The sequence below is a fragment of the Eutrema salsugineum genome, unplaced genomic scaffold, assembly GCF_000478725.1.
Source record: "Eutrema salsugineum unplaced genomic scaffold, Eutsalg1_0 scaffold_17, whole genome shotgun sequence".
NCBI lineage: Eukaryota > Viridiplantae > Streptophyta > Magnoliopsida > Brassicales > Brassicaceae > Eutrema > Eutrema salsugineum.
Genome location: NW_006256852.1, coordinates 3762747 through 3784810, shown reverse-complemented (window position 1 = coordinate 3784810; position 22064 = coordinate 3762747). Strand labels below are relative to the sequence as shown.

At 38.9% G+C, this 22064-nt stretch overlaps 1 non-coding gene across 1 annotated transcript; it reads right to left on the bottom strand.

The window, feature by feature from the left end:
• Positions 1 to 1771: 1771 nt before the first annotated feature.
• Positions 1772 to 1878, bottom strand: LOC112087655. Its single transcript, XR_002900201.1, has one exon. It is a non-coding gene; the product is annotated as a small nucleolar RNA R71 (small nucleolar RNA).
• Between the last annotated feature and the right edge of the window lie 20186 nt (positions 1879 to 22064).

Sequence of the window (22064 nt, the reverse complement as noted above, 5' to 3'; positions counted from 1 at the left end):
TGTGTTACATCTCTTTCAACTTTTATGTACAAATAGTAATATTTTTTGACTTATCGTTTTCTTATATAATTTGGTAATGTCATAATATAATAATAGTTTAAGTCACGACTATAAAAGAAAGGTTCATTTGTTAATCTTCATACATCAATGGCTTCTGTTACATTTTATTTAGTTCATAATATCAAAGTTTTCTGGATTTGTGAGGTATATCATTATCTCATTCATATTTTTGTTTGGTAATTCTTTTGTGATTTTCAGTCAAATGTTTTCCACTTCTATTTATTCATTTGTAACTTATATTAAAGTTTGTAGAATTACTTTTATAAAATATATATATTTTTGTTCCACGATGTCACTAGAAAATATGCTACTCGAGGAAATAATATTTTATTAGCCACGAGAGTGATGTATCAGATTGCCTGAACTGGATCATATGGACGTGGCCGTCGTAGGAGACAAAAGCTACCTACAAAGGGGACGTGAGCCGAGACGAATTCAACTATTAATGTATGATCTCTCTCACGGCAAGAGACGAATGCTACTTGTCGAATTAGAGTGATTAGATGATTAGGGTGACGAGAGTTGGCTAATCTTATAAGTGTCTATTCTAGTTCCAGAGTCATAGAAAATCCTTATCTAATTCCTTATGTCATAGATCATGAAATCTAGAGATAAAAAATAAGCCCAGCGCCATTTTTCTATTGTTTTCAAATCGATTTCTTTTCAAGATCTTATTTTCTGCTTAGTTTATTAGGATTACTGACAACCAAAACCCCCCTTTAATCTGATAAGGTCTACAATTGTTCTTAGTATAAGTTAGGAGTTCTCAACATAAAAATCCCTATGGATTCGATCCCTATGTACTATTGTGTTTGCTGTGCACTTGCAGATTTGTTTAGGGTAAAACATGTAGTTGCCACTGCACCCACATCAAGCTTTTGGCGCCGTTACCAGAGATTTGTTTGCTGTTTGATTGATTCCTTAATCTAATTTCAATTCTAAACCACAAGGTTTTCGAGTTTTGCTGATGTTCTTCTGACTTATTTTTATCTTTGCTTTCTTTGCTCTCAGATGTATGAACACTAGGAGAAATCCTGCCAATATTGTACCTCCCCTAGACATGATTGACAAATACGAAAGAGCAATCCGGAGATGCAGAAAAACGCTCAAGATGGCCGATCCTAACGCCCATCCGGAAAACCCTTTACACCTTTACATCATGATCAAGATAATCACGATGGAAATGATGACCGTGACTCTATCCATGGAGATGACCGAGAGGCTGCTCATAGAACAGATGATCAGCCACTGCTCGATGGAGAGGGAAATCAACTCCCTAGACGTGTTGCTCAGAACGCTGAAAACCAAAGAAGACAAGACCAGGCCGATCCTGAAGATCAAAAGAATGATGAAAACATTGCTCCTCGTAATGAAAGAGAAGCAAATCGACGTATACAACTTGTCAACATTGCGAGAAGACCAGCCCGCAAAAGGCTTATTGCTGACTTTGATGCACCTCACCAACACCTTCAAAACAGATCTGCCATTCAAGTTCCTCCAGCATGGCTCATATAGATATTTTTGAAGAAATCAGCAACATGGTGAGGACCATTCCAGGTTTTACAGATTATGTGAAGTGTAAGCTTTTTCCTTTCTCTTCAAGTGATAAGCTTTTAGATGGTTAAAATCTATGCCATCTGGTTCTATTACTTCATGGAAATAATGCAAGTCTGCTTATCTAAACTACTTCTACACCAAGTCAAGATCGAACCTGCTGAGAAACAAGATCCAAAGTTTCCAACAAGGCCCCTTATAGTCATTTTTCGAGGCATATGAGCGATTTAAGGAGTATGAGAGAGACTGCCCTGATCATGGTTTCTCTGGAGCAAACATGCTGAGCACCTTCTAAAGAGGACTTCAGCAGAACTATCAACTATCTCTTGACACTGCCAGTAATGGAGATTTTTGTTTAAAGACTGTAACACAAGGAAGAACACTCATCCAGAATCTCGCTATAGCCAACAGCAACAACAACCCTGAATATGACAGATCAAAGAAGACCAGCATTAGTCATGAATCAAGGGAAATTGCTGAGCTAAAAAGCATGGTAAGTGCACGTAATGTAGACACTACAAGAAAAACATCATTTTACAACAGCCGAAATGGTCGTTATTTCGTCGTAATAGGGCCATTACGACGGACTACCGATGATTTCGAAATCGTCATAAAGTCATCGTCGTAATAGACAAATCGTCGTAAAATCGTCGTATAATATACGACGGTTTCGTTTCGTCGTAACATCGAGGGAAACAAAATCGTCGTAAATGCGTCGTACAGTTTACGACGATTTTACATCGAATTGTGTCGACTTGGTCTTCGCCTGGACCGTCGTTAAGTGGTCGTTAACTGTCGACGTAAGATCGTCGTAAAATGTACGACGCATTAATCGTTGTAAATCAATCGTAAAGTATTTAATCATTTCGTCGTAAAATCGTCGCAAAGCTCGGACGTATAATCGTCGTATTTGTCGTCGTAGATGTTAGTCGTAAATTCGTCGTAATATTTACGACGAATGTACGACGGTTTTAATTAAGCTATTACGACAATTATACGACGTTTAATATAATTGAAAATTAAAAAAAAAATTAATTCGAATTAAAATTTAAATTAAAAAAAAAATTTATAATTTAAAATTTATGAAAATTTGAAATTAAAATTAATTGTAATTTACATAAAAACCCTACAGCTCTAAATCTAAATCTAAATCTAAATCGTCGATCCCGTCACCGGCCTCCTCCCCATCGTCCTGGACGTGTTCCTTGCCGGGTCTTCGGTTTGATGCTTCCGCCGGCGCCTGATCTCCGGCTCTAAGAGGCTCAACCCCGAGAGATCGGAACATCTCCTCGTCCGTCTGCACCGGCGGTTGCGTCCTAGTGGATGACCCGGCGGCAGATGATCCGACAACCCCATCAGCCCGCAGCTTGTCCAACTGCGCCATGAGTACCGGGTTGTCGGCTCCCATGATCTCGAAGAGACCGTAGAGCTGGTCGATCCTCGTCTCGTACCGGGTCCGCATCTGATCGATCTCCTGGCGGATAACCGGATCCGGGACCAGGACGTGACCAGTCACCGTAGCTCTCGGGGTATCACGGATGGACCCCATCCCTAATACCCGCCCCTTTTTCTTTGGGGCAACCTACAAATATTTAAAAACATTATGGTTAGAAATTTAATTTAAAACTAAAGTTACATTAATTAAATATAGTAATTAAATTTACCTCTTCGAAGATCTGGTCCATCTCCGCCACCATCAGCGCCGGGGTCGATTGGACCGAGCTACCTCCGGGAGACGTTTGACGCGCCTGCTGAGTCAGCTGCGTCTGTCGCTCCTCGATCGCCGCACAGGCAGCGTTGTAGATCTCCTCCGCCCGAGGATCCGTGAATTCGCCGTTACGCTTCTTATGCGTCTCGGCGAAAACCTTCGTCATCGGAGGAAGTTCTCCTCCGTTATCTTCGTCCTACAAAATCAAAATGAAAAAATTAATTAGTATCGAGAAATAAGAGTTAATTATTTGAAAATAAAAAAATTAGTAATTTTAATTTACTTACCATCATAAGCCGTCTTCCGGCAAAAGGAATCTGGCCAGAAGTGTGCGGGACGTTCTTCCGATTTCCCGCATCGTCAGTAGCGTTCCTGAAAAATATTTTCATTAGAATCTATTATAAGAAAAAAAATAATGTAAATATTATTGGAATTAACTACTTACCTAGATCCGGAACACTTGGCGGCTGTAGTCTGGTTGTGCGGATCCAACCAGTACTGGACAAGGCCCCGCCAGACGGTATTGGCCATAGGCGCCGGCTTGGCCTTGTCGCCGTCAACCTCCCACTTCCGTTTCCAGTCGGAAACGGTGTTGTTGAGGCGGAATTTGACCTTCTCCTTGAAGGCCGTCTCCACACGTCAGTGTGCGGATGTTTCCCAATGCCAGTTTTGCTAAGGAAAAAAAAGAAGTTAGTAATTATTGTAAAAAGTTAAAATTTAAAATTAAAATTAAACGAAATGGTAAATTACTTACCGCAAAACACTTGAACCAAGTGTCAAGTGTGGCCTGATCCAGCTTCTTCCAGCTGGTATGGGGTGGTAAGAAAAACCCCTTGATGATATCCGTAACGTTACGACCGACTGCATTGTCGGTCGTAAACCTAGTCAAATGGAAAGAGAAAAAGTAAATTAATATCAAATATATAAGAATAAATATTAGTTAATTTAAAAATATTGTAAGAAAAAAATTACGTACCAAAAGGTGCCCGGGGCTCGATCCGGGTAGAGTTTGTTCATGGTCTCACGACCGGGTTGCGCCAGAAGATCCTGTACCGTAAACTGGTCATACGGTACAGGCGGGATCGGATCAGCCTCAGGATCGGCCTGTGCGGGAGCCGCTGGTTCGGCTGGTGGTGGTGGAGGCGGTGCCGGCTGCGGAACAACGACCGGTTGGGAAACCGTCCGTTGTGTTCCCGAGGACTCCGGGATAATACTGACAACTCATATAAAGATATTATTAATTAAAAAAGTACCTTTCATACGATTACAATTCTTCACAATTTAACAGGATATACGTATGTGCACTGTGATAATCTTTTTCATTGGACCACCAAACATCTTTTAGTTTTCCACTAAGACGTCCGATCGGCGAGAATATGTCAGGTACACCTTCAACGACATATGTATGGCCAACTCCTCCATCATCATATCGACGAGTAGCTCTTTTGCGTGTCCGTACTTTCGGTGCAAAATAGTATGAAGTGAAGTGTGAAGTCTCTTGCGTCAAGCTTCCCGCCACAATTGAGCCTTCCACTTTAGCTAGGTTTTTGGCTTTACCTTTAAGATGCTTCATGAAACGCTCGAACGGATACATCCACCTGTACTGAACGGGTCCACCGAGCTCTGCTTCGTGTAGGAGATGAACAGGAAGATGTTCCATAACATCAAAAAATGATGGTGGGAAGATCTTTTCCAAATTGCACAACAAGATTGGAATATTCAATGCCAGTTGTGATATTACATCAACTGATAATGTTTGTGTACTAAGATCCCAAAAAAAGCACCAATGCCTCCAATAGCTTCATGGACGTTTTTGGGCAAGATTTCAGCAAATGCAAATGGAAATAATCGTTGCATAAACACATGGCAGTCATGGCTTTTCATCCCAGCAAACTTTACCCCCTTCTCAACAGATTTGGAAAGATTAGAGACATACCCATCAGGAAATTTAACGTCAGAAGAAACCCATCTGAACAATGCTGACTTTTGATCTGCACTCAACCGAAATACAGGAACTGGTGCTTTCCCGTTTCTCAGTAGATGCAACTCACTTCTGTTGCATAAATCAGGCAAGTCCAATCTTGACTTACCATTGTCTTTTGTTCTTCCCGCTACGTTCATAACTGTATGCATGATGTTATCAAAAAAAAAATTTTCAATGTGCATGACATCAAGATTGTGTCTGAGCAGATGATCTTTCCAATAAGGTAGTTGCCAAAAGATACTTTTCTTGTGCCAATTATGATGAACTCTATAACCTTCAGGCATATTTGCAGGAGTGTGCCAGTTTCCCCCATGAGTTACTGTTTCTTCTGCCCTCCAATGATCGATTTGCCTGTATATCAGCTCCTGTTAAATTAACGGGTGGAGGGACATGTACACTTTTGTTCTTCATAAATAACCTCTTGTTCCTCCGATATGGATGGTTATCCGTCAAAAACCTCCGGTGACAATCAAACCAACAAGTTTTTCTACCATATTTTAGCTGAAACGCATCAGTTCGATGAAGACAATAAGGACAAGATAGCCTCCCATGTGTAGTCCACCCTGATAGCATACCATAAGCGGGGAAATCGCTTATTGCCCACATAAGCACAGCCCGCATAGTAAAATTTTTCCTCGTAGAACAGTCATATGTACGAACGCCAGTATACCATAACTGATTCAACTCATGTATGAGTGGCTGAAGAAATACATCGAGAGCTCACTTCGGATGATTTGGACCTGGAACCAAAATACTTAGGAAAAGAAATTCCCTTTGCATGCACAAATCTGGAGGAAGGTTATAACGAGTTAGGATTACTGGCCATAATGAATATTGTCTACCAGACATACCAAATGGACTAAAACCATCAGTGCACAGACCAAGATAGACATTTCGTTTGAACTTAGCAAAATCTGGGTATACCATATTGAAGTGTTTCCATGCCTTTGCATCTGATGGATGAACAACTTCTCCATCCACTTGTGTATGTTCCGCATGCCATCTCATTGATGCAGCTGTCCTTTCAGATTGATAAAGCCGTTTTAACCTATCAGTTATAGGGAGATACCACATACGTTGGTACGGTATCCTTTTACGCCCACCAGTTTGCGGCATGTATCTTGGTTTTTGGCAAAATCGACATTCCTCCAGCTGATCATCATCTTTCCAAAAAATCATACAATTGTCAACACATACATCTATCATCTCAGAAGGTAGACCAAGACTAAAAATCAACTTCTGAATTTCATAATATGTTCCCGCTGCCAAGTTATCCTCCGGTAGATACTCCTTCAGAAGATCAGCCCAATCATCCATGCAAACCTCAGCCAGGTTATGATCTGTTTTAATTGACATCATCCTAGCTGCCAACGATAATTTAGACAAGCCTTCTCTACATCCTTCGTAGATTGGCTGATTAGCATTGTCTAACAAATCATAAAATCGTTTGGCATCTACATTAGGTTCCTCAACAGCATTACCCGTATGTGTTTCATGAAATGCATCAGTCACCATTTCGTGCATCCTATCATGATCTACACTTTGGTCATATTGATACTGATTAGGCTGATGACCATAATTCGATTCATCAATATCAACATGACTTTGATAATTACTACTACTACCAGCATTCCCATGAGTATTACTGCCATATCCTTCTCCATGTAGATACCAACCAAAATATTGCGGCATAAACCCTCTATTTAATAAATGCGTCCACACGGTTTTGGGTTAGTGTATACCTCGTATTCTTGCATTTCAAACAAGGACAAAACATCTTCCCACTATCTTTCGTTCTCTCCATATTTGTAGCCTGATACATAAATATTTCTAACCCGTTCTTGAACTCTTCTATCAACGCCCCATCTGAATCTTTACGCATATACATCCAACTTCTTAGCTCGTATATAGACATCTTGAAAATAAACTCACAATACTTTATTGATTAGACAATAAAGGAGGTAGTCTATTGTGTCACGTCTAGCCACGTGAATAGAGTAAATTAACCTTATAATATTATTACTTCTTTTTTTCAAAGTAATATAACTCTTAATTCGGGTTTCCAGCAATGGACAACCCAATATATAAGGATTTACAACACTATACTAAAATTTAAGAGACCTACAATGGGTCTCCAAGATGAAGATGCTCTTATGTTTGAATGATGATGTGTTGTGATTGAATGAAGGAATGAAGATCTATTTATAGGAAAATTTCGGGCTTTACAACGCTTTTACGACGACTTTTTACGACGGTTTTACATTCAACAATAATATTACGACGAGTTTACGACGATTTTGCGATAAAATTTTTCATCTACAATTGTTAGGTAAACATGTTTTAAATGTTTTTCACCTAACTTCTTTTTCGATGTAAAATCGTCGTAATATGTACATCAAAATGAAGTCGTCGTATATTCGTCGTAATTTTGCATCGAATTTACGACGATTTTACATTTACTAGCAAATCTCTCGTTATCGATGTATAATCGTCGTAATTCGTCGTAAATTGTACGTCGAGTTTACGACGATTTTGTTATACGACGGTTTTAAAATTCGACGTAAGATCGTCGTAAATGCGTTGTAATGTTGCGACGATTTAAAAACCGTCGTAATGGGCTGTTGGAAAACGATTGTTTTCTTGTAGTGAGATGATGGAAGCTATGAGGAAGACGGCGCATATGCTCAAGAAGAGGAGGTATATTTCGTTGGAGCACAAGGATCATACCAGAACAGATTTGGTCCGGGCTTCCACAACAACTTCAGAAATGCCAACTTCAATAACTTCTCATACCGAAATCAGGGAGCATATAATCCCCAAAACCAGCCTTATCCACAGCAGCAAAGAAGTTTCCAAACAAGTTTCAAAATGGGAACTATGGAGGAGGAAAGTTTCACATGCTCAGACCAACTCTGTAGAAGCAACCATTTCTCAACTGAGTAATCAGATGATGAAAGTTGAACAAAATGTCCTGCAACTGTCGCATGGCATTGAGAATTTAACCAGGGAGATGAACATAAAGGTTGAATGTATGTTCAAAACTTGAATGGGAAGATTGAATCTCTTTCAACCCCTGTAAAGAAATTGGAACTACAAGTAGGCTAAACTGCAGATTCAATGAAGAGACAACCATGAAATTTTCTAGGAAGAGTAGAAGACAATCCAAAGAAGTTCAGCAATGCCATCTCCACAATACCATAACCTGTCGCAAAGCCTAAAGAGAAATTGGTCTCTGATCCGAATATGAAGGATCCCAAAACCGAGAACAATGGAAATCTGAACACACTTATTGATGTACCAAAATGCTTCCCTCTCCAAAGACTCAAAAAGTCTAAGGACCCATGGCGTTTTTCTTTCACTTGTTCTATTACTGGAATTGAATTTTCATATTGCTTATGTAATTCTGGTGCTAATGTGAACATCATGTCGAAATCTATTGCTGAGAAACTTGGTATAAGGATGCATATTCCATCTCCATTAAGGATAGTTTTTGGTGATTCATCTCAGAAAAAAAAAGGAATGGTTTAAAACCTTCAATTGGTCATTGGAGATAAGATCACTCCAACCGATTTCCAAGTGTTGGAAATGAATCAAGAAAAAGACAGACCATTGATCTTTGGCCGACCATTTTTAGCTACTGTAGGTGCTATTATTGACCATGCAAATCGCTGTTTAATTCTCTTAAATGTGGACAGGAAAAAGTTCTATAGATCTACACCAGATGAAGCTCCAACTCGAAGGTATAAGCCCAAGGAGAGAGCTTTGGAAAACCAAAAGCGTGGAAACAAAAATGAGCTAAAAGCACTTGCAACAAAAAGATTGTCATTCAAGATGAAGGAGATCCGCGTTTCAAGCTCAAAAAGACCCTAAGGACTTCCAATTTGAGAGATCCTTCTTCTTCTCAATCCTTATTTCACCAAGAGTCTAGCTAAAAGATTTTAAATAAAAGCGCTTGATAGGAAGCAACCCATTTGGTATGTTTTTATTTCTTTTTATTTCATGCCTTTTCTATTGATTATTTCTTTTTATTGCATTTCAGTTTCTATAAAACCCAGAAAAACCAAAAACATTAAAAAAACTAGAAAAACACAAAAAGATAGGAGGAAGTACTAGGAGAAATAGGAAGAAGGAAGAAAAAGAAGGAGAATGGCCGAGACCATCCACAGTAGCCGCAACAAGCTCAGCCACAGCGAGGCTTCATTCACCGCGGCCCAAACTTCTCAACTGCAGGGAAACCACGTCCTACCACGGCCGCGACAAGGCTAAACCCACGTCCTTTTTAAAAAAGAGAAAAGATGATTTTAAAGATCAAAAAGGTTTTTATGTTCATCTTCCCCAACAAGCTTGGAGATTTTGAGGAAAGACCAGTTTTTAATCTGCTGATTTACATTCAAATTTTCGAACCCATCTCATTCTTTTCCAAAGGAGATTCCAAATTTGTCATTATCTTACAATTACCTCAAGGTATGGATCGAAATTCTTCACAGTTTCATATGAACTCAGTTTTAGGGTTTCCTTAGATTCAGTGGGAATTTACCATAGGATGATAAGAGATAATCATTGAGCTTAAAATACACTTTTGGGTAGTTTAATTTCATCTTTTAACACTTAGATTCTAAGAATTTGAGATTTTTAGAATCTGAGATCTGGAACACTTAGAAAAAGTTGATCCTGATTAGACTTATGCGATGCAACGATAGCTTGTTTGCCATTTGGATATGTTTGTAGGTCATGTATAACATTGTTCATAAGAATTGTTTCAAATTGCAATCTTATTCATTTGGTCTCTCGATATTTTAATTTTGTTTTGCAGACTATGGAACTTTCCCGAGCTCGCCTCATTTGCACCAAGAGGAGTCCACATGCAAACAAGCCTCATTCCCAGGAGACTTTAGATTCCTTGAGTGAGACACACTTGAGCAGTAAAGCTCCTTTGCCCAACTTCATCTCTGCACAAAGGAAGATCATCACAGAACATGAAAGGAAGGACCTCTACATCTCGCAGAGCAGCATCACCACCTCGCAGCATCACTTCTTCGTCCCGGACCAGAGTGAAGTTTTTTGGACAGGCTCTTGATCCAAGCATAAAATACTTGGAGCAGATTGAGAAGCTCAAGATCAAGCCTACACCAACAATTGATTACTCCACACTAGAGGTGCTTGGAATCAGAGAAGATGTGGTATGGTACCTTGATTCACTTGGAATCAGATTCTTTATAGAGCAGAGTTTTCCAACCTATGAGAGATACACTAGAGAGTTTCTGGCTTCAGTCACTTTGTGCTACAAGAAGAGAGCCAATCCAAGAGCCCTAGATGGTACACTTTCCTTCTCTATTAAGGGACATCTTTATTCACTAACCATTTTGGAGATGTGTGAAGCTTTAAAGCTACCATACAATGATAAGATGGCTTTGGAGAAAGATCCAGAAGATGATCTATGGAGAGTAATGGGTCAAGGAGTGTATGAAAAAAGAAGATCCAAGGCTTCTCTCCTCACTCATGCAGCTGTGCAATTTCTTCATAAGATGTTGGCACACATGATGTGTCGTCTGCGTGAGGGTGTCAAGTTTTACCCTAAATGAAATCAATAGCCGCAAGTGCACAGCTGATCGATTGTAGTACTTAAAGATCAAATCCACGGTGAAGGAGGATCTTTTCTGCAAAAGCCTTCGGATGAAATATAAAGTAAGGAAGTCTAGATACAGTCGATTTTTGTGAGGGTTTTAGTAGTGTCTTTAAAACGTAAAAACTAATCTTAACGAGAAAATACGGGAATTAAAATGACCTAATAACTAAAATGACCTAATAAATACAGGAATTAAAATAACCGGGATGCTGGTGGAGATGGACCGGATCCATTCGAAGAGGTTTGGGAAGGTGATAGGTGGTGATGGAAGGCAATGGGAAGTGATGAATGAAGTGGAGTGGGGCTTGGTGAGGTGGAATGAGTTGAAGTGGGTGGTTTGGGGTCGGGTATCATCTGAACGACCATTTACCGTGGTCAGAAAGACGTGACCGCGGTCAAAGTGGTGTTTCCTGCGGTCCGAAAGCCTGCGACCGCGGGGTCTTAATATGCGGCTTGTTCCTGATTCTCCTTGGTTCCTACTGGGCCGAGCAGTCAGGGACCGTCCTTCTTTTTGGTTTTTTCGGGTTTTTATTCTTTTGGCTTTTTTTATTTATGAGAAACACCTGAAACTAAGAAAAAGAAAAAGATCAATAGAAAAAGAAAGAAAAATCCTAAAGAAAACAATACCTAAATGGGTTGCCTCCCATTAAGCGCTTCTGTTTTAAATCGTTTAGCTCGACTTTGGTGTAGGACGTGGCTTAGTCCAATGAAGAAGATCTTGTCCTGAGACAAGTATTTTTCGACATCTCCTTGCTTTGCCTAGCAGGTTTTTCGTGACTCCAAAGTTCTTCTTCAAACTCTTATGTTGCAGAACGTTTTCCTGCTTTGCTGTTGTATGGGACAGCTTCTGTGAAGACATCTTTGTCGATATTAGCAAATGAAATCATCCGGTTCGGCCAGTCCATTATAGCTCCGGAACTTGCTAGAAAAGACCATCCGAGAATCACTGGATGTGCTGCGTCTCTTGTTTCGACAATGTAGAAGTCGACAAGCACAATGCAATCTCCTATTCTCAAAGGAATGTCATGAGCTATTCCCTGAGGTGTTGCATTGGAATCATCAGCTAGACTAATCCTTGCTCTAGTCCTGCGCAGGTGTTTAATACCAAGTCTCAAAGCAATTGCCTTGGACATCATGTTAAGACAAGCTCCAGAATCAAAAAGTATATCTTTAAACATTTCACCTCTAATAGAACAAGAGATGATAAACTGACCTTTAGTCTTGACCTTATGGAGAGTTCGAACTTGCCTTTATTTGTAAGTGTTGGCTGGTGTTTCAAACGCAGAATAAGACTCACAAAAGAAAGCTGCAGTGTTGTATTCAATGATTGAATCGATGTATGGCATCTTTATCTTGCTGCGGGTCTTCTTGGATTGAAGAGTCAACTGAATCCTCAACACATTCCATTGCCATCATACAAGGTAATGATTCCTGCCAATCTGTTTCTTCATCTGAAACCTGGTTTCTTTCTTCCTGAGTTGTTTTTTGGGTGCTGGAGGTTGAAGTTGGGCCAGAAGATGTACCATCTTTCTTTCAAATCCCAGAGGCGAATCTGAACGACCAATCTTCGCGGTCAAAGGCCTCGCGACCGCGGGAAAAGGAGCGTTGGCCACGGTCAGAGTGATCAGACCCACAGCTCCGAATACGTTTTGCTCATGGTTTGCTTCCTCTTCCTTGTGCTTGGTACGAACCTCTTCAGCTTCTTTCTTTGGTAAACTAGCATCATCTGAACTCACACAAGGGTGTTGTTGTGCATCTTCATCAGGATCTTTGGTAGATTTCTTAGAAAATCTCACAATTGGCTCAATGAGGGGCATTTGTCCCATTCTTGCATCCATCTCACGTGCCTTGAGCTCGAGTTTGTTCAGCCTGTGCTCGATTTCCTGCAACTCTTCGTCTGTCTTCTCTCTATACTAGGAGGCGAATTCTCCAACTTCTTTGATCTCCTGTTTTAATTCGACAATATCACTTGAGTTTTGTAGTCTGTCATACCCTTGTCTTGTCTGCTCTACTGCGACTTGGTTGATCATCCCAGCTAGTGTTTGTGCGTCCTTATGGGTTTGTTCTTCCAGAACTCAAACATGCTTGGCCAGATCATCAAATTTTCTGTTGAACTCTTCAGAGATCGAATCAATTCTCTTGAGCAGGGTGTTTTCGGTGAGAATCTGCTGATCAAGGAACTGGTTTATCATTCCTTCGAGACGTCCCAAACGTTTGCTGATTCTCAAGTTGTCCTCTTGCTGATTAGGGTTCTGCGGTGGATGATGGTAGGCGTGTGGCTCGAAATAGGTCGGATGAGGACTATAAGGATCTTCCCGGCGTCGAGCAGGCTCTCTACGCCGGTAGTATGGGTGATTCGGATGGCTGTATTGATCCATGTAGCTAAGATCTCAAGCTTGATGTTCTTTTCTGCGTCCGGTGGCTTGAGGAGTGTTGTAAAAACCTCCCTCATAGTAGGGATTTCGATTTATAGGGTCCATTGCTTCGGGAATGGAAACAAAATAACCGAAAAAATGGAAATATGCAGAAAAAGGGGTTCTAGAGTCGATTTACCAACCTTTCTTAGGGTTTTGCGGAAAAGAAAACGCGTGCCTTCCCCGGAAACGGTGCCAAAAACTTGATGTGTCATCTGCGTGAGGGTGTCAAGTTTTACCCTAAATGAAATCAAAAGCCGCAAGTGCACAACTGATCGATTGTAGTACTTAGGGATCAAATCCACAGGGAAGGAGGATTTTTCCTGCAAAAGCCTTCGAAAGAAATATAAAGTAAGGAAGTCTAGAACCAGGCGATTTTTGTGAGGGTTTTGGTGGTGTCTTTAAAACGTAAAAACAAATTTTAACGAGAAAATACGGGAATTAAAATGACCTAATAACTAACTTAATGAAATCTACTAAAAACGAGAAAAACAGTTAAACCTAATTGCTTAAATGAAAATCGATTAAGAGAATGAAATCGATGAACTAAAGCTTGAAATAAAATTGGTGTAAATCTATAGAAAAGAGGCGCTGGGTTTTAGGGAAGTTTTCTCTGGGGTATGAACGATTCAAAACATTGCTAGAGAGTAAATTTGATAAGATCTTAGCTTAAAATTTTCGAACTAGAGTCACAGACGTATGAATACGCCACTGTCGTGATCATAGACAACTAGCTCATTGTACTTGAACTTAATACTGACATTTAATTTTCTCATCATTGATTTTAGACAGGCATCATGACATATAACTAGGACATCTTTTCTTTCATTTTTACCACTCTTTGTTGTCCTAGATGGCCAGTTCACCTTTAGCTGGTACCATACCCTTAACTTAAACTCTTGTGTTCGAACTACATGCATATGTGCAGAAACGCCGGAGAGGGATGATCAACACAGTTTTCAGTCACTCTAGAGAAAGACTGAATAAGAACTGGGAAGGAAGAGTATCAGCAATCTTATCAAGCTTAATGGTGCCTAAAAAAGCTCATTCTTAATGGTAAATTTCGTGCTCACTAAGACTCTATATATCTAAAGGTGTTTCCCCTTTTTTTTAAAAAAAGATATAGCATAAACTGAATAGAATGAAAGGAAAAGAAAGAAAAAGCCTTAGTAGTCTTAAGGCTTGACTGGTTTAAACGCAGCAGTTGCGGTTGCGAGTGCGGGAGTTTGCGGATGCGGACGATTACGGTTTTGAGCGTTATTCAGTGGTTTGCACGACTGGTTAAAATCTTTAAGGCGGGTCTGTTTGCGGGACATTTTTGACTGGCAAACCAACGGTTGTTTTAGTGGTTAAACATAAAATTATCAAAATAAACATCATATATAATTATTAGATAACAGAAAACTATATTATTATGATTAATATCAAAATCACTTGTTCAAAATAATTAATAAAAATTATAAATAAATACTAAATAATTATTTTAAAAACTAATAATTTTTATAATAATATGATTTATTTCAATTATTGGGAACATCAACCAAAATTGTGTCTAATAATGTAATAGACTGGAAAAAATTTGCTCCAATACGTGGATCTTCTGGATTTGTGTTATGCATGATGTAAAATTTATTCAGTTGATCTAATCGATTTTTTGCACGACCCCAACTCAAATCAACTCCAAATTGCTCATTAGTATTCTTCAAAATACGTTTTTTCTGGAGTGCACTCAAAAATCTAGGATATTTATCTTGAGTTTGTTTTTCCACAATGATCCGTTGAAGTAACGCACATGTCATCTCGTTTGATCATTTAACTTTCTGGAGAACGAAAAAAAAAGAATTATAACAAACTAAATTTGTAATTAATAAGATACATATTTATAATTTCTTATTTTAAAAATGGAAACATAACAATTAATATAAATGAATTAAAACAAAGTATTATGGCACTTATGTTTGTATCTTAATTTTCTTCAACTAATATGAAAGCCATGAATAGAAACTAGAACTTGATAGAAAGGTGAGATGTTAGGATTTATATATAGGAGAAGATTAGTAGGGTTAAGGTTTTATAAATGTTTTTAACGTGATTTTATATTTTTAATTCTAGCGTGATTTTTTTTTTTACCCAACCGCTACCGCCCGCAACCGCAAACGTTGGCGGGAAGCAGCTTTTGGATTTCAGCAGTAAAAAACGATACGGAGTGGTTTGCAGCGATTTCTATGATTGTGATAAAACACTACTAACCGCTACCAACCGCAAACATTGCGTTTGCGGGTGATAGCGGGTGAACCAATCAACATCTTAGATGGTCAAAATTATTGGAAGCAAAAGGTTACAGGTATTCATCTATGGAGTTATGGTTTTTACAATCTAGAGAAGAATATAAGTCTGGGGAAATATGAGAAAAACTAGAAGAAGGAGATCAAAGATTATATGGCAAGAAAAAAGTGTCTCAAAACTATGGACATCAACAGCTTCATCCTCTCTTACTGTTTTGCATAATATCCTACTTTTTCAGAAATTAAGGTAACCTTAAACACATCAAACATCACCCCTAAAAAGCCTTTTGAATACCTAGCCTTGAATGCTTTGTTTATTATCCTTACCACTGCAACTTTTTATGAATGTTAAGAGCTAGTTGACTGGAAGTTAGGACTAAGTGTGTAGATTTTTGCATGACGGATCAACAGACTAGTTATGTTTGTGTGTTTGGTGAGAATTTTCTAGGCTATACTCGATTAGAGCATGATTGATTTTACTTTAGAAGCATGGTAACTTAGATTTTGTTAGTTCCTGCGATTTTCAAACCTCTTTTCTAGGATTGGATCTTTGTTTTGTTTGAGGACAAAGAAAATTCTAAGTTTGGGGAAGTTGATAACACCGGATTTTTACCATGTTTATGGATCAATTTTGATGTCTTATGCAGATATGTTCACTCAGTTTTCAATGTTTTATAAGTGATTTCTATGTTTTGGAGTTTTAAAAGAATTTTCAGAAAACTTGGACTTTTGGATTGCATTTTGGAGCAAAAGTACATTTTTTGATAAATTCAGGCCGTCAGATGTTTTGCGATATGATATGAACATGGCCGGCCTTGGAACTGAAGAAGCTAATGGAGAAGAGGGAGAGCTTGAACCAGAGGTTAAGGAAGCTAAAGAGGGAGACAAGGAGCAGCTGGAACCTGAGGAAGCAAATGGAGAAGAAGATAATGACTTATACCTTCCTCTCGGCCCAATAACAAGATCAAAGACAATAAAATTCAAGCAAGTGTTTCACAAGCTACTACACTCTATTCAGGGCAATCTTAAGTGTGCTAATCCAACTACACTGGTTATGATCCAGGCCACTTAAGAGTTCATCAAGAGAGGTGTTGTGACTTGTGCTATTTTTCCCTTCGTTTGGTTTTGTCCCATTGGGTTTTCCAAACAAGGTTTTTAATGAGGCTTGTTCACAACACTATAATAAGAGGCCTCTTGATGAAACCCAGCCCATTTTATTCACCAGATTCGTCCAAGGAAGAGGAGGATCCAATATTTGAATTCAAACTTGGTCTTTAGAGTTTTAATAAGTCATTAGTTGTCTTTGTCATTTTCTAGGCGTGGGAAACTCTAGATGTATTACTCTTTCTCCTTCCTTTCATAATCATCAAACCTTCTATTCTAAAACTTTCTCTCTAAATTGTTTGATCAAGCTTGTTTAGTGAATTCAGATATTTATCCTTTCATTACAGGCATAACAATATGTTGATAGTCTAGGATACCTTTCATATCTCTTAGAAGTATCAAGGCACTTCCACCAAATTTCATCATCATTCACAGATCCATCTGATATTATTTCATTCCGCAAATCATCAGATATCACACTCAACTCGTCACAACCATTGGAGAATATTCCGGGGCTTGATCCTCATACCTAGGATCATATCAAGTGGTATCAGAGCAGATCTCCAAACCCAGGTTGTGTCTTTTCATGTTCTGCAATTTTGACTTTTTATATTCTGATCAGAACAAAATTTTTAGAGTTCAAACTGGTTGGGGTCGTGCTATTTAGAGCCTGATCTATCTAGTTTATGCCTTAAAATCATCAGAAACTCGAAAAGAATTTCTGAAAATCTAGAGAAAACAAATTAGGATTTATATCAAAACTGCAGTAGTTTCATAAACTGTTGCGTTTTATGTTGCTTTAAAACTATTGTCTGTTTTGTTTTGTTAGCATCTTTACTGGCCTTTTTATCTGTCATCTGAACAGGTACAATGGAGGAGTCGGCTCATGAAAAAGCAGATCCTGAAAATTCAAGTGGAGCAGCCAACAAACTTATGATGGACATTCGGCTTCTGAGCAATACTACAGCAACTCTTCTAGAGCTCGATCATCAAGGAGGAGAAGCAGTGATAGAGAAGAGACACAGCTACGGTCTGTTGATCCTATGAGCAGTCTTAAGCTCACCATTCCTGAATTTAGAGGCACTGCCGATCCCGAAGAATATTTGGAGTGGGAAAAGAAGATTGAACTTGTGTTCAATTGCAAAAACTACACCACCGAACACAAGCTAAAGCTGGCGTCTACAGAATTTAAAGATTATGCTTTAAGTTGGTGGGATAACCTAGTCACAACAAGGAGAAGAATTGGAAAAGATCCAATTGGCTCATGGAATCAATTGAAGACTATCATGAGGAGGAGATTTTTTCCGAGTCATTATCATAAAGAACTGCACTTCAAGCTAAGAAACTTAACCCAAGGAAGACGATCTGTTGAAGAGTATTACAAAAAAATGGAAACTCTCATGATGAGAGCTGATATTCGTGAAGATAGGGAAGCGACCATGGCTAGATTCATGGGAGGACTGAACAGAGACATTATAGACCGTTTGGAGGTGCATCACTATGTGGAGCTTGAGGAACTGTTGCACAAAGCCATCATGTTCGAGAAACAGCTCAAAAGGAAAAGCTTCAAATCTAACTATGGGTCTAGCAAACCGAGCTACTCAAGGGATGAGAAAACGGGTTTTCAGAAAGAATTCAAGCCATTCTCCAAAGCTAAGGGTGAAGAACAAAGTGTTAAGGGAAAAGAGATAGTGACTGCTTCCAAAAAACAGAGATATTCAGTGTTACAAGTGCAAGGGATATGGTCACTATGTGAGTAGCTGTTCTAACAAGAAGATTATGATCATAAAGGATAATGGAGACGTAGAGACTGAGGAAGAACCATCTGATGAAGAACAAATAGAGATGCCTGCTCGAGGGGAACTTTTGGTGACTAGAAGAATTTTGAATGTGCAAACCAAGACTGATGGAGATGAGCAAAGAGAAAATCTATTTCATAGCCGGTGCATAGTTCAAGATAAGGTGTGCAGCTTGGTTATAGATGGCGGTAGTTGCACTAATGTAGCCAGTGAATCTATGGTGGAAAAGCTAGGACTGAAGGTAATGAAGAGACTGAAACCTTACAAGCTGCAATGGCTGAATGAGGCAGGAAAAATGGAGGTCAAAAACCAAGTCATGGTGCCATTGTCTATAGGCAAATACAAAGATGAGGTTCTGTGTGATGTCTTCCCTATAGATGGTGGTCGGGAAAAAGGCCGATTAGTACCTCAACACCATCATCTGGTACCAATAAATACCCAAACAATTTTGATAGGTTAATCAGTACCTGAACTTATTAAAATCGATAAATACATACCTCAACAATATTTTTGTGGCCAATAAGTACATTGACTTTCTGTCTGTTAGTCAAACCTGTTAACTTCCAAACGCAATCCGACTTGGATACCACCGTGGATGCTCTATTCAAATGAAACCAATACGACGCCGTTTAAGGTTAAAAATCTGGAAAAAGGCAAAAACGACCTCATTTTAAATTTATTATCCATTAAAAAAATACACCATCTATATATTCTTTCGTGGGAGAAAAACATCGATAGATAGGATTTGGGTGGTGTTCAAAATCAAATCGGAATGACTTCATCGTCGAATGCTAACGCTTCTTCGGAGATTCATGTAGGTTTAGGTTTGCAATTTTTGTTTTGATTTTGATTCAAACACTTTCGGAAAATCAAATCGAAAATTTCAATTTTGATTTTTTTTTAATATATAATAAATTAAAAACGACGTCGTTTTTGCCTTTTTCCCTGATTTTTAACTTTAAATGACGTCGTATTGGTTTCATTCGAACACAGTATCCACCGTGGCATCTGAGTCGGATTCCGTTTGCAAATTAACAGGTTTGACTAACAGAGAGAAAGTCAATGTACTAATTGGCCAAAAAACATTATTGAGGTATGTATTTACCGATTTTAATAAGTTCAGGTACTGATTAACCTATCAAAATTGTTTGGGTATTTATTGGTACCAGATGATGGTGTTGAGGTACTAACCGATGCTGGTCATATCTTACTTGGGAGGCCATGGCAATTGGATAGGAAGGTTATGCATGATCGCTTCACCACCCGCTATTCTTTGGATTATCACGGCAAGAAGAATGTCTTGGTTCCATTAACTCCTCAAGAAGTTCACCAAGACCAGATCGCTATGAAAAAGAGCAAAGTGCAATCTGCCTCTACAACCTCTCCATTTACAAGTCTCATGTTCACTAAACCAGAGGGAGGTCCACTCCCAAACTTTTTGTTGGTTTTTAAAGAATGTTTTAATCTAAACATGCCAATGCAGGATATTCCTAGCAAGATTAAAATACTTTTGCAGGAATTCAAAGATGTATTTCCAGAGGAGAATCCACAAGGCTTGCCACCAATCAGAGGCATTGAACATCAAATAGATTTAATACCCGGAGCCTCTCTTCCAAACAAGCTGGCTTATAGGACCAATCCTGTGGAGACCAAAGAGCTTCAGAGGCAAGTTACTGAGCTCATGGAAAAGGGTCATATTCGTGAGAGTATGAGCCCATGCGCAGTACCAGTCTTGCTTGTGCCAAAGAAAGATGGCAGTTAGAGAATGTGTGTAGATTGCAGAGCCATCAACAATATCACGGTGAAGTATCGACATCCTATACCTAGATTAGATGATATGCTTGATGAATTGCATGGTTCTAAGGTATATCTTAAAAGTGGATATCACCAGATTAGAATGAAAGAGGGTAATGAGTGGAAAACTGCTTTTAAGACTAAACAAGGGTTATATGAATGGTTAGTCATGCCTTTCGGATTAACCAATGCCCCTAGCACGTTTATGAGCCTAATGAATCATGTTCTTAGGGTTTATATATGTCATTTTATTGTGGTATACTTTGATGATATCTTGATTTACAGCAAAAGTTTAGAAGAGCATGTAGAACATCTTAGGAAGGTCTTAGAAGTGCTTAGGAAGGAAACCTTGTATGCTAATTTAAAGAAATGCACTTTTGGAACAGATAACCTTGTCTTTTTAGGATTTGTTGTGAGTGCAGATGGAATCAAGGTTGATGAGGAAAAGATTAAAGCAATCAAAGATTGGCAAGTCCAAAATCTGTTGGAGAAGTGAGAAGCTTCCATGGACTTGCGGGCTTCTATAGAAGATTTGTCAAAGACTTTAGCACTTGAGCAAGCCCACTCACCGAAGTTATCAAGAAAATATGGGATTTAAATGGGAGCAGGCTCAGGAAGAAGCATTTCAAATGTTGAAAGACAAGCTTACTCACTCGTCGGTGCTATCTCTTCCTGACTTTAATAAAACTTTTGAAATAGAATGTGATGCCTCAGGAATTGGTATTGGTGCTGTTCTTATGCAGGAGAAAAGGCCTATTGCATTCTTTAGTGAGAAACTTGGAGGAGCTACACTGAATTATCCAACATATGACAAAGAGCTTTATGCGCTTGTGAGAGCTCTCCAAACATGGCAACATTATCTCTGGCCCAAAGAGTTTGTCATTCACACTGATCACGAGTCTCTCAAGTACCTCAAGGGTCAACAGAAGCTAATAAAAGACATGCTAAATGGATTGAGTTCATTGAAACTTTTCCATATGTCATCAAATACAAGAAAGGTGAAGATAATGTTGTTGCTGATGCATTATCTAGCAGGTATGTTCTTTTAAACTCTCTAGAGACTAAACTGCTCGGGTTTGAACATATTAAGAGTCTCTATCCTACTGATGCTGATTTTAAAGACATATACGTTTCGTGTGAGAAGTTTGAAAGTGGGAAATACTATAGGGTTGATGACTTTCTATTCTTTGAAAACCGTTTATGTGTGCCTAACTCTTCTATTAGAGAGCTCTTTGTCAAAGAAGCTCACGCAGGTGGATTAATGGGTCATTTTGGCGTTGCCAAAACTCTGAGCACAGTCCAAGAGCACTTTTATTGGCCACATATGAAGAAAGATATCGAAAAAGCATGTGAAAGATGTGTTACTTGCAAGCAAGCTAAGGCTAAGAAACAACCCCACGGTCTGTATACTCCTTTGCCTATTCCTTTGCATCCATGGCATGATATTTCTATGGACTTTGTGGTTGGATTGCCTAGGACTAAAACAGGAAAAGATTCTATTTTTGTCGTTGTAGATAGATTCTCTAAGATGGCTCATTTCATTCCGTGTAATAAAACTGATGCTGCCATGAATGTTGCTAAGTTGTTCTTTAGAGATGTTGTAAGATTGCATGGCATGCCTAGAACTATAGTTTCTGATAGAGATGCTAAGTTCCTTAGTTTCTTTTGAAAAACTTTCTAGTCTAAGTTAGGAACTAAGTTGTTTTTCTCTACTACATGTCATCTGCAATCAGATG